The 11,466-nt window shown below is 40.1% G+C and overlaps 1 protein-coding gene across 1 annotated transcript in view; it reads right to left on the reverse strand.

Moving 5' to 3' along the window:
* The window catches only part of LOC144324232 (leukocyte immunoglobulin-like receptor subfamily A member 6), a 22,321-nt gene extending 11,321 nt beyond the window's left edge, over positions 1-11,000 (reverse strand). Inside the window, exon 1 of the mRNA XM_077915565.1 lies at positions 10,958-11,000. The gene's annotated coding sequence lies outside the window, so the exon portion shown is untranslated. The remainder of the gene's footprint in view (positions 1-10,957) is intronic.
* Positions 11,001-11,466: the final 466 nt, after the last annotated feature.

Below are 11,466 nucleotides of genomic sequence, written 5' to 3' on the forward strand. Positions count from 1 at the left end.
ATTTGTTTCTTGGGTGTTGAGTTTAATAAGTTCTTTATAGATCTTGGAAACTAGCCCTTTATCTGATATGTCATTTGCAAATATCTTCTCCCATTCTGTAGGTTGTCTTTGAGTTTTGTTGACTGTATCCTTTGCTGTGCAAAAGCTTCTTATCTTGATGAAGTCCCAATAGTTCATTTTTGCTTTTGTTTCTTTTGCCTTCGTGGATGTATCTTGTAAGAAGTTACTATGGCCGAGTTCAAAAAGGGTGTTGCCTGTGTTCTTCTCTAGGATTTTGATGGAATCTTGTCTCACATTTAGATCTTTCATCCATTTTGAGTTTATCTTTGTGTATGGTGAAAGAGAGTGGTCTAGTTTCATTCTTCTGCATGTGGATGTCCAATTTTCCCAGCACCATTTATTGAAGAGACTGTCTTTCTTCCAATGGATAGTCTTTCCTCCTTTATCGAATATTAGTTGCCCATAAAGTTCAGGGTCCACTTCTGGATTCTCTATTCTGTTCCACTGATCTATGTGTCTGTTTTTGTGCCAGTACCACACTGTCTTCATGACCACAGCTTTGTAGTACAACCTGAAATCTGGCATTGTGATGCCCCCAGATATGGTTTTCTTTTTTAAAATTCCCCTGGCTATTCGGGGTCTTTTCTGATTCCACACAAATCTTAAAATAATTTGTTCTAACTCTCTGAAGAAAGTCCATGGTATTTTGATAGGGATTGCATTAAACGTGTATATTGCCCTGGGTAACATTGACATTTTCACAATATTAATTCTGCCAATCCATGAGCATGGAATATTTTTCCATCTCTTTGTGTCTTCCTCAATTTCTTTCAGAAGTGTTCTGTAGTTTTTAGGGTATAGATCCTTTACCTCTTTGGTTAGGTTTATTCCTAGGTATCTTATGCTTTTGGGTGCAATTGTAAATGGGATTGACTCCTTAATTTCTCTTTCTTCAGTCTCATTGTTAGTGTATAGAAATGCCACTGACTTCTGGGCATTGATTTTGTATCCTGCCACGCTACCGAATTGCTGTATGAGTTCTAGCAATCTTGGGGTGGAGACTTTTGGGTTTTCTATGTAGAGTATCATGTCATCGGCGAAGAGGGAGAGTTTGACTTCTTCTTTGCCAATTTGAATGCCTTTAATGTCTTTTTGTTGTCTGATTGCTGAGGCTAGGACTTCCAGTACTATGTTGAACAGCAGTGGTGAGAGTGGACATCCCTGTCTTGTTCCTGATCTTAGGGGAAAGGCTCCTAGTGCTTCCCCATTGAGAATGATATTTGCTGTGGGCTTTTCATAGATGGCTTTTAAGATGTCGAGGAATGTTCCCTCTATCCCTACACTCTGAAGAGTTTTGATCAGGAATGGATGCTGTATTTTGTCAAATGCTTTCTCTGCATCCAATGAGAGGATCATATGGTTCTTGGTTTTTCTCTTGCTGATATGATGAATCACATTGATTTTTTTACGGGTGTTGGACCAGCCTTGTGTCCCAGGGATAAATCCTACTTGGTCATGGTGAATAATTTTCTTAATGTACTGTTGGATCCTATTGGTCAGTATCTTGTTGAGAATTTTTGCATCCATGTTCATCAGGGATATTGGTCTGTAATTCTCCTTTTTGGTGGGGTCTTTCTCTGGTTTTGGAATTAAGGTGATGCTGGCCTCATAGAACGAATTTGGAAGTACTCCATCTCTTTCTATCTTTCCAAACAGCTTTAGGAGAATAGGTATGATTTCTTCTTTAAACGTTTGATAAAATTCCCCTGGGAAGCCATCTGGCCCTGGACTCTTGTGTCTTGGGAGGTTTTTGATGACTGCTTCAATTTCCTCCCTGGTGATTGGCCTGTTCAGGTTTTCTATTTCTTCCTGTTCCAGTTTTGGTAGTTTGTGGCTTTCCAGGAATGCGTCCATTTCTTCTAGATTGCCTAATTTATTGGCGTATAGCTGTTCATAATATGTTTTTAAAATCGTTTGTATTTCCTTGGTGTTGGTAGTGATCTCTCCTTTCTCATTCATGATTTTATTAATTTGAGTCTTCTCTCTCTTCTTTTTAATAAGGCTGGCTAATGGTTTATCTATCTTATTAATTCTTTCAAAGAACCAACTCCTGGTTCTGTTGATCTGTTCCACAGTTCTTCTGGTCTCGATTTCGTTGAGTTCTGCTCGAATCTTTATTAACTCCCTTATTCTCTTGGGTGTAGGATCTATTTGCTGTTTTTTCTCTAGCTCCTTTATGTGTAAGGTTAGCTTTTGTATTTGAGTTCTTTCCAGTTTTTGAATGGATGCTTGTATTGCGATGTATTTCCCCCTTAGGACTGCTTTTGCTGCATCCCAAAGATTTTGAACGGTTGTATCTTCATTCTCATTAGTTTCCATGAATCTTTTTAATTCTTCCTTAATTTCCTGGTTGACCCTTTTATCTTTTAGCAGGATGGTCCTTAACCTCCACGTGTTTGAGGTCCTTCCAAACTTCTTGTTGTGATTTAGTTCTAATTTCAAGGCATTATGGTCTGAGAATATGCAGGGGACAATCCCAATCTTTTGGTATCGGTTCAGACCCGATTTGTGACCCAATATGTGGTCTATTCTGGAGAAAGTTCCATGTGCGCTTGAGAAGAATGTGTATTCAGTTGAGTTTGGATGTAAAGTTCTGTAGATATCTGTGAAATCCATCTGGTCCAGTGTATCATTTAAAGCTCATGTTTCTTTGGAGATGTTGTGCTTAGAAGACCTTGATAGAAGCGCGAACTCTTCTCACTGTTGCATTCCAGGTGTTCTCTCTTTAATTCTCAGGCCGAATTCATAGATTTTCAGGATGATTGGAAGGTTTTCTAGGTAATTTGGTGGAGACAGGTGATTTGGGGACCCTACTCTTCCGCCATCTTGCTCCTCCCCCCAGAAATCATCAACTTTAAAGTTCTGAGAACCAACCTAGAATTCTTCTGGATATATTGTTCAGGAATGGAAGCAAAATAAAATCATTCTTAGAGGAAGAAGCACAGGGAGAATGTGTTGCCAGCAGCTCTGCTGTACAAGAGATGATAAGGTAAGTCTTCAGGCAGAAAGGAATTAATTCTGGAGGGAAACTGGGAAGAAAAAAGGTAAATATCTAGATAAATGTAATAGTATACTTCTGTCCTCTTACATTCATTAACATGTATGACTATTGAAAGCAAAACCAATAAGCTCTGGTGGGGTTTGAATGTATGTAGAGGTAACACATAGGACATCGGCAACATAAGGGGGTGAGGTTGAAGGCCCTATACACTTGTAAGGCTTCTATTTCTTCTGAAAGCGGTGAAATATTAACTCTATGTAGACTCTGAAATTAGGTATGTATAATACCTACAGTGGCCACTTTAAAAACAATATACAAAGAGTTATAGTTAAAACACCAATAGAAAAGGGCACCTGGGAAACTCAGTCAGTTAAGCCTCCAGCTCTTGATTTTGGCCCAGGTCATGATCTCAGGGTCATGAGATCGAGCCCTGTGTTGGGCTCTGCACTGTGCATGGAGCCTGCTTCAGATGCTCTCTCTCCTTCTCCCTCTGCCCCTCCCTCCACCCTCCCCCTCCAAAAGAAGTTAAAATGGAATACTTAGAAGTATTCTAGAAATCCAAAAGACGGCAGGAGAGGGAAAAGTGAAAAACAAACGATAAGTAAGAGGGAGACAAACAGAAAGTAAACAATAAGATGGTAAATGTAAAATCAATCTTATATCAGTAATTACACAATGTAAATAGGGAAAGCACAATTAAATGGCAAAGATTGTAGGACTGGATTACTACCACCAAGACCCAACTCTGTGCAGTCTACAGGAGGTAAAGGTACTTAGTGTTATATGTTGGCAAATTGAATTTACATTTTAAAAATGTAAAAAAAAATAAATCTCATATAAAATTTAAAAAGAATATATTTTGCAAACATCAATCAAAAGGAAGCTTAAGTGGCTGTGTTAATTTCCTATGGTTGGTGTAACAAATTACCATAAACTTGGTGACTCAACAACAAAGATGTATTGTCTTACAGTTCTTGAGGTCACAAGTACAAAATCACTGGGTTAACACCGAGGCATCAGTAAGGCTGTTTGCTTTTGGTAGCTCTGCAGTGAGAATGTGTTTCCTTGCCTTTTCAGCTTCCAGAGACTGCATGCGGCATATGGCTCCCTACTCCTTCCTTCCATCACTGCAGCCTCTTGATTCTGTCTTCACCTCCCCTTCCATTGACTCTGATCCTTTGGCCCCCTCTAATAAGAAGACTCTGAATACACTGGGTTCACCCAAATAATAAGGGTAATGTTCCCATCTCAAGGTACTTACTTTAGTCACATTTACAAAGTCCCCTTAGCTTGTAAGGTAACATGCTCACAGGTTTCACGGATTAGGGCATTGACACCTTTGGGAATTGGGAGGTAGCAGCAGCTTTCCATCTACCACAGTGGCCATACTGTCCAAGACCATACAGTAAAAGATGCCAGATCAAGTAGGTTTTTTAATAAGAAAGTTATTGGGATAAAAAGGTCAATTCATCAAAAAGACATGGTATTCCTAAATGTGTATGAACAAAACCACAGAGCTTCAAAATACATAAAGCAAAAACTGTCAGAAATGAAAGGACAAATAGGTAAACAGTTATGGTCACGGACTTTAACACTCCTCTCTTGGTAAATGATAGAGCAAATAGATAGTAAATCAGCAAGGATATAGAAAACCTTAACTACACTATCTACCAACTTGACCTAATTGACACACAGAGAGCACCCAACCAACAGCAAAATACAGTCTTTTCAAGTGCACATGGATTATTGGCCAAGATAGCTTGTATCCTTGGTTACAAAACAAAGCTTAACACATTCAAAAGAATTAATATCCTACATCACTTCTTTCCAGAACCTAATGGAATTTACATTAGGGATCCTTGGGTGGCGCAGCGGTTTGGCGCCTGCCTTTGGCCCAGGGCGCGATCCTGGAGACCCGGGATCGAATCCCACATCGGGCTCCCGGTGCATGGAGCCTGCTTCTCCCTCTGCCTATGTCTCTGCCTCTCTCTCTCTCTCTCTCTCTCTGTGACTATCATAAATAAATAAAAAATTAAAAAAAAAAATCTATTACTAGGGCAGCCCGGGTGGCTCAGTGGTTTAGCACCTGCCTTCAGCCCAGGGCGTGATCCTGGAGACCCGGGATCGAGTCCCACATTGGGCTCCCTGCATGGAGCCTGCTTCTCCCTCTGCCTCTCTCTCTCTGTATCTCTCATGAATAAATAAATAAATAAAATCTTTAAAAAAATATTTAAAAAAAGAAAACATTGTGGCTTTGCATTTAGTTTTGTTGAATATCTATACAACTATCAGCTAATATTTTAAATAAAAATAACAATGTTTTCTAATTTATCTCTAATTTATCTAATTATTTTTCTCTCTAATTCTCTCTAATCTCTGTGTCTCTCATGAATAAATAAATAAAATCTTTTAAAAAAATCTATTATTAGGGCAGCCCCCTGGCGCAGCGGTTTAGCACCGCCTGCAGCCTGGGGTGTGATCCTGGAGACCAGGGATCGAGTCCCATGTCAGGCTCCCTGCATGGAGCCTGCTTCTCCCTCTGCCTGTGTCTCTGCCTTTCTCTCTCTCTCTCTGTGTCTCTATCAATAAATAAAATATTTTTTAAAAATCTATTGCTAGAAAGATAATCTGGGAAATCTTCAGTTGTTTAGAAATTAACACTCGTCTAAATAATTTGTGGGTCGGGATCCCTCGGTGGCGCAGCGGTTTGGCGCCTGCCTTTGGCCCAGGGCGCGATACTGGAGACCCGGGATCGAATCCCACATTGGGCTCCCGGTGCATGGAGCCTGCTTCTCCCTCTGCCTGTGTCTCTGCCTCTCTCTCTCTGTGTGTGACTGTCATAAATAAATAAATAAATAAAAATATCTAAAAATAAATAAATAAATAATTTGTGGGTCAAGGAGGAACTTGAGGAGAATTGGAAATTATTTTGAACTGAATGAAAATGAAAACAGCATTCAAAACTTTGTGGGATGCAGCTAATGTGTTTAGGAGGAAAGTACAAGCAGCAAGTACTTATATTTTTAAAAAGAATGATTTCTAGTCACTAACCTAACCTTTCATCTTAAGACACAAGAAAACGAAGAGTAACTCACCCCAAACTGAGCATGTTAAGGGGCAGAAATTAATGAAACCAAGAACAGAAAAATGGTAATAAGTCAGTGAAACCCACTGCTGATTCTTTTTTTTTTTTAATTTTTTTATTATTATTTATGTATGATAGTCACAGAGAGAGAGAGAGGCAGAGACACAGGCAGAGGGAGAAGCAGGCTCCATGCACCGGGAGCCCGATGTGGGATTCGATCCCGGGTCTCCAGGATCGCGCCCTGGGCCAAAGGCAGGCGCCAAACCGCTGCACCACCCAGGGATCCCCCCACTGCTGATTCTTAAAGACCAATATAATTGCCAACGCCTAGCCAGGCTAATAATGGACAAAAGGAAGACACAACTTGCCAACATCTGGAATGAATGACAGGAGATCTCTATAAACCACACTGACATTAATAGGATGTAAGAGAACACTGCAAACTCTGTGCCCCAAAATATTGGCAACTTGAATGGTCCAACTCATTTTTTTTAGGAGAGTTGACACACAGTGTTACATTAATTTTAGGTGTGTAACTTAGTGATTTGACAAGTTGATACATTATGCTATATTCACAAGTGTAGCTACCATCTGTCACCATACAACACTATCACAGTATCATGGACCATATTCCCTGTGCCTTTTATTCCTGTAACTTACACTATAGGTGGAATCCAATATCTCCCTCTCCCCTTCACTCATTTTGCCTATCCTTCCACCTTGCTCCTTTCTGACAACCAAATGTTTGTTCTCTGTATTTATAGGTCTGATTCTGCTGTTTGTTTGTTTGTTTAGGTTCTGCTTATACGTGAAATCATATAGGATGTGTCTTTCTCAATCTGACTTGTTTCACTTAGCATTATAACCTCTAGGTTCGGGGATCCCTGGGTGGCTCAGCGGTTTGGCGCCTGCCTTTGGTCCAGGGTGTGATCCTGGAGTCCCGGGATCAAGTCCCACATCAGGCTCCATGCATGGAGCCTGCTTCTCCCTCTGCCTGTGTCTCTGCCTCTCTCTCTCTCTCTCTGTCTGTGTCTCTCATGAATAAATAAATAAAATATTTTTAAAAATAACCTCTAGGTTCATTGTTGAATGGACCAACTCCTAAAAGACACAAAAGTACTGGGCAGCCCCAGTGGCGCAGCGGTTTAGCGCTGCCTGCAGCCCGGGGTGTGATCCTGGAGACCTGGGATTGAGTCCCACATCAGGTTCCCTGCATGGAGCCTTGCTTCTCCCTCTGCCTGTGTCTCTGCCTCTCTCTGTGTGTGTCTTTATGAACAAATAAATAAAAATATAAAAAAAGACACAAAAGTACCAAGACTCATTCAAGAAGAAATAACCTTAATATTTTTTAAAATATTAAGTTGCATTTGTAGTTAAAACATCTTTCCAACAAAGGAAACTCCCAGCCACAATGTTCTCACTGGCACAAATCACTGAGCACTTGGGTAAAGAAAATAACATTCTACACAATCTCTTCCATAAAGTAAAAGAGAAAGGAAAACTTTGCAACAATTTTATCAGCAAGCAGCACTCCAAATGCAGCAAGCAGCACAAATCAGACAAGACAGTATGAGGAAAGAAAGCTGTAGACCGATATCCTTCAAAAACATAAATGCAAAAATCCTCACTAAAATTTTGGTAAATAAAAAATATTGGTAAATTTAAAATATAAGAAAGTGATAATAGCATCACAACAAAGTATAATTTATCCTCAAATGATAGGCTAGTTGAACATCTGAAAATCAATAAAGTTAAACCACCATGTCAATAGACTATACAAGAGGGGCCCCTGGGTGGTTCAGCAGTTGAGTGCTTGCCTTCGGCTCAGGGCATGATCCTGGGGTCCTGGGATCGAGTTCCGCATCAGGCTTCCTGCATGGAGCCTGCTTCTCCCTCTGCCTGTGTTCCTGCCTCTCTCTCTCTCTGTCCCTCGCAAATAAATAAATAAAATATTTTTTAAAATAGACTGTCAAAGAAAAAGCACATCATGATATAAGTGCATGCACAAAGATAAATAAATAAAATGCTCAGCTGCATGGGAATAGAAGGGAATCTCCTTAATCAGATAAAGAACACCTATGAAAAACCTTTAATATCATACTGAACACTTTCATGTTATGAAACAAATCAATGATACTCTCATGACTTCTATTCAGAACTGGCGAACAATAAAACAAGTGAAAGGAATAAAAAGCATACAAAGGAGGAAGAAATATCAACTGAATTTTATTCTATAAATTAATGAACAATTGGAAAGTAAAATTAAAATACTATTATAATAGCTCCCAAAACTATACACATGTAGGGATAAGTATGAGTATAGATGAAAGTCTCCAAATCTGGAGACTAAAAACTATAATACTTAGCTAAGAGAAATTAAAGAACTGAAAAAGAGATAACCACATTCATTGATTGAAAGACTCAACATTGGGGGCAGCTGGCTGGTTCATGCAACTCTTAATCTCAGGGTTATAAATTCAAGCCCCATATCGGCCATGGAGCCTACTTAAAATACAAATAAATAAGGACTCAACGTTGTCACAAAAAAAAGAATGAAATCTTTCCATTTGCAAGAGAGTATAATGTTAAGCAAAATCGGTCAGAGAAAGACAAATACCGGGACGCTGAGTGGCTCAGCAGTTGAGCACCTGCCTTCGGCCCAGGGCGTGATCCTCGTGTCCTGGGATCCAGCCCCACATCAGGCTCCCTGCCTGGAGCCTGCTTCTCCCTCTGCCTGTGTCTCTGCCTCTCTGTCTCTCTCTCTCTCTCTCTGAATAAACAAATAAATAAATCTTAAAAAAAAAAAAAAAAAACTAGTAAGCAAACCAAATCAAAATCCCAACTAGTTGGGGCACCAGGCTGACTCATTTGGAAGAGTGTGTGACTCTTGATCTTTGTGTCATGAATTCCAGCCCCACGTTAGGTGTAGAGATTACTTATATAATTTTTTAAAAATCCCAACTAGCTATTTTAGTGGTTGACAAGCTGACTCTAACATCTGTGTGGAAATATAAAAGAACACTAATAGCACCACAATTCTGAAAAAGAATAAGATTGGATGTCTTCTTCCTCCAAGACTTTCTGTGGAAGGAATAAATGTAATGGATGGTGTGGCATTTGCATAGGGATAGGTAGTTGGAAAAAATAGAGATGCCAGAGGTAAACCCACACATAAATGATTGATTAATTTTTAACAAAGCGACAAAAGCACTTCTTGATGGAAAGATAAATCTCAACAAATGTTGCTGGAACAACTAGATATGTGTTTGAGGGGAAAAAAAAAAAGAACCTTGATCTTTACTTCACACCATCACCATACACAGTAATTCACATGAAACGGATCATAGACCTTATAGCAAAAGTCAAAACCATAAGGCATCTAAGAAAAACAAAACACTTTTTAAAAATCTTCACAAATTGGATTAGGCAAAGATTTTTTAGCAAGGTACAAAAAAAAAAAGAAAGGTTTTTGGACTTCATAAAATTAAACTTTTTTGCTCTTAAAAGACAGCATTAGGTAATGGAAAAGACAAGCCAGGACTAAGAAGTATGTGTGCGTGTACATATGTGTATCCAATAAAGGATTATGTAGAATAAATAAGCACTTTTACAAGTAATAATAAAACCCTCCCACATTAGCAAAATAATTTGAACCAACATTTCTCAAAGAAAGTACATAAATAACTATGAACACATAAAAATGCTCAACATGTATAATCATTAGAAAAATGAAATTCAAAAAGACATCAATAAAATGGATGAGATTTTTAAAAACAGACTGCACAAAAGAGGGCAGACATGACAGGAGTATATATCTTATGGTTTCATTTCTGTAAAATTCTACAATGAACAAGAGTAAGACCTAGAGAAAGAAAGCTAGTTGCTGTTTGCTTCCATCAGGTTGACTGGAAAGCTCACCATGGAACTTTTAGGAGTGATGGCAATGTTTCATGTATTGATTGTGGCAAAGGTTATTAACTGAGTTGTACATTTGCCAAAGCTGATCACACTGCACAACTAAAGGGGGTACAGTTTACACCCCAGTGACTATATATGCATATCAGTTAGGCTCCATTCGCGTCCATTCCACTGCATGTGAAATCATCTTGCAACCGTATGTCTGCTTTGCTTCCATAGAAATGATACAAAGCTAAGGACTCAGTGTTGGTCTCCACTGCTGAAGCGATGGACATTGAGCAGTGTCTATAGTTAGATCACTTTCAATAAAGGCAGTCCCTGTTATGAGACTCCTGAGCACCCTCCGCCTCTGCCACCATGGCTACTTACTCCATAGGCTCACTGCACAAACACTGGGACAAGGAAGAACAGAGAGGCTGGCTAACATCTACTCAATGAGCCACCCTGTCTCCTTGGCCAAAGAGTCTGCAGGGGATATTACTATCTGATTCAAAAATCCAAGTGCTCTGTGCCCACTCCTTTAATCTATGCATACGCATGCCTCCTTCCTGGATAACCCTGTACCCTCCCACTGATCCTGCTCCTTCCAGTTCCCTGATCATGTACGCGAGGAATTTACTACTATCCAGGAGTCTGTGCACATCTCACACCCAGTCGGATCTCTTTCCACAAAATGTGCATTATCCTGGGGCACTTGGGTGGCTCAGTTGGTTAAGTGTCTGCCTTCAGCTCAGGTCGTGATCCCAGGGCTCTGGGATCGAGTCCCACATCGGGCTTCCTGCTCAGCAAGGAGTCTGCTTCTCCCTTTCCCCCTTCCTCCTGCTCATGCGCTCTCTCTCTCAAATAAATAAATAAATCCCTTTTTTAAAAAAGTGTATCATCCTGTTCATTACCAAAATATCTGCTCACTGGTATTTTTCAGAGTCCCACTGGTGAGGCTGTAGAGCAACACTACTCTGAAACATCACACTACCCAAACACGACCCAGGTCACAAAGCTGTTGATGACCACTGAAAAGAGGTGTCATTGTGACAGGGTAAGTGTGTAGATGTATGCTTGCAATCCCCACATTTGCCCCCAGACCTATTCATGGCCTAGGCCTACCCTTTACCCAACAGTGGCCAACAGTAAGTGTGAACTTAAACCTGAATGGAAATAACCATACCCAGCTCATCATGGATAGGTCCAGTTGCATACACACTCATGTCTCCTGTCATTCGGTTTCTGTTGGGACCAGTGGCACGTCAGAGGCAGCTTTTTAAATGGTACCTAGCTCTCTTGCACAAGTGTGATGACATGAGCCCAAAACCAATTGAGGCTCAGCAGAGGGATCACATAGCATCTCAGCACATACGCCTACTCCTAGCAGCATAATGTGGTAGGTCATGGCTATGGCCATAAG

The sequence above is a fragment of the Canis aureus genome, chromosome 1 (genome assembly GCF_053574225.1).
Source record: "Canis aureus isolate CA01 chromosome 1, VMU_Caureus_v.1.0, whole genome shotgun sequence".
In the NCBI taxonomy this organism is placed as follows: domain Eukaryota; kingdom Metazoa; phylum Chordata; class Mammalia; order Carnivora; family Canidae; genus Canis; species Canis aureus.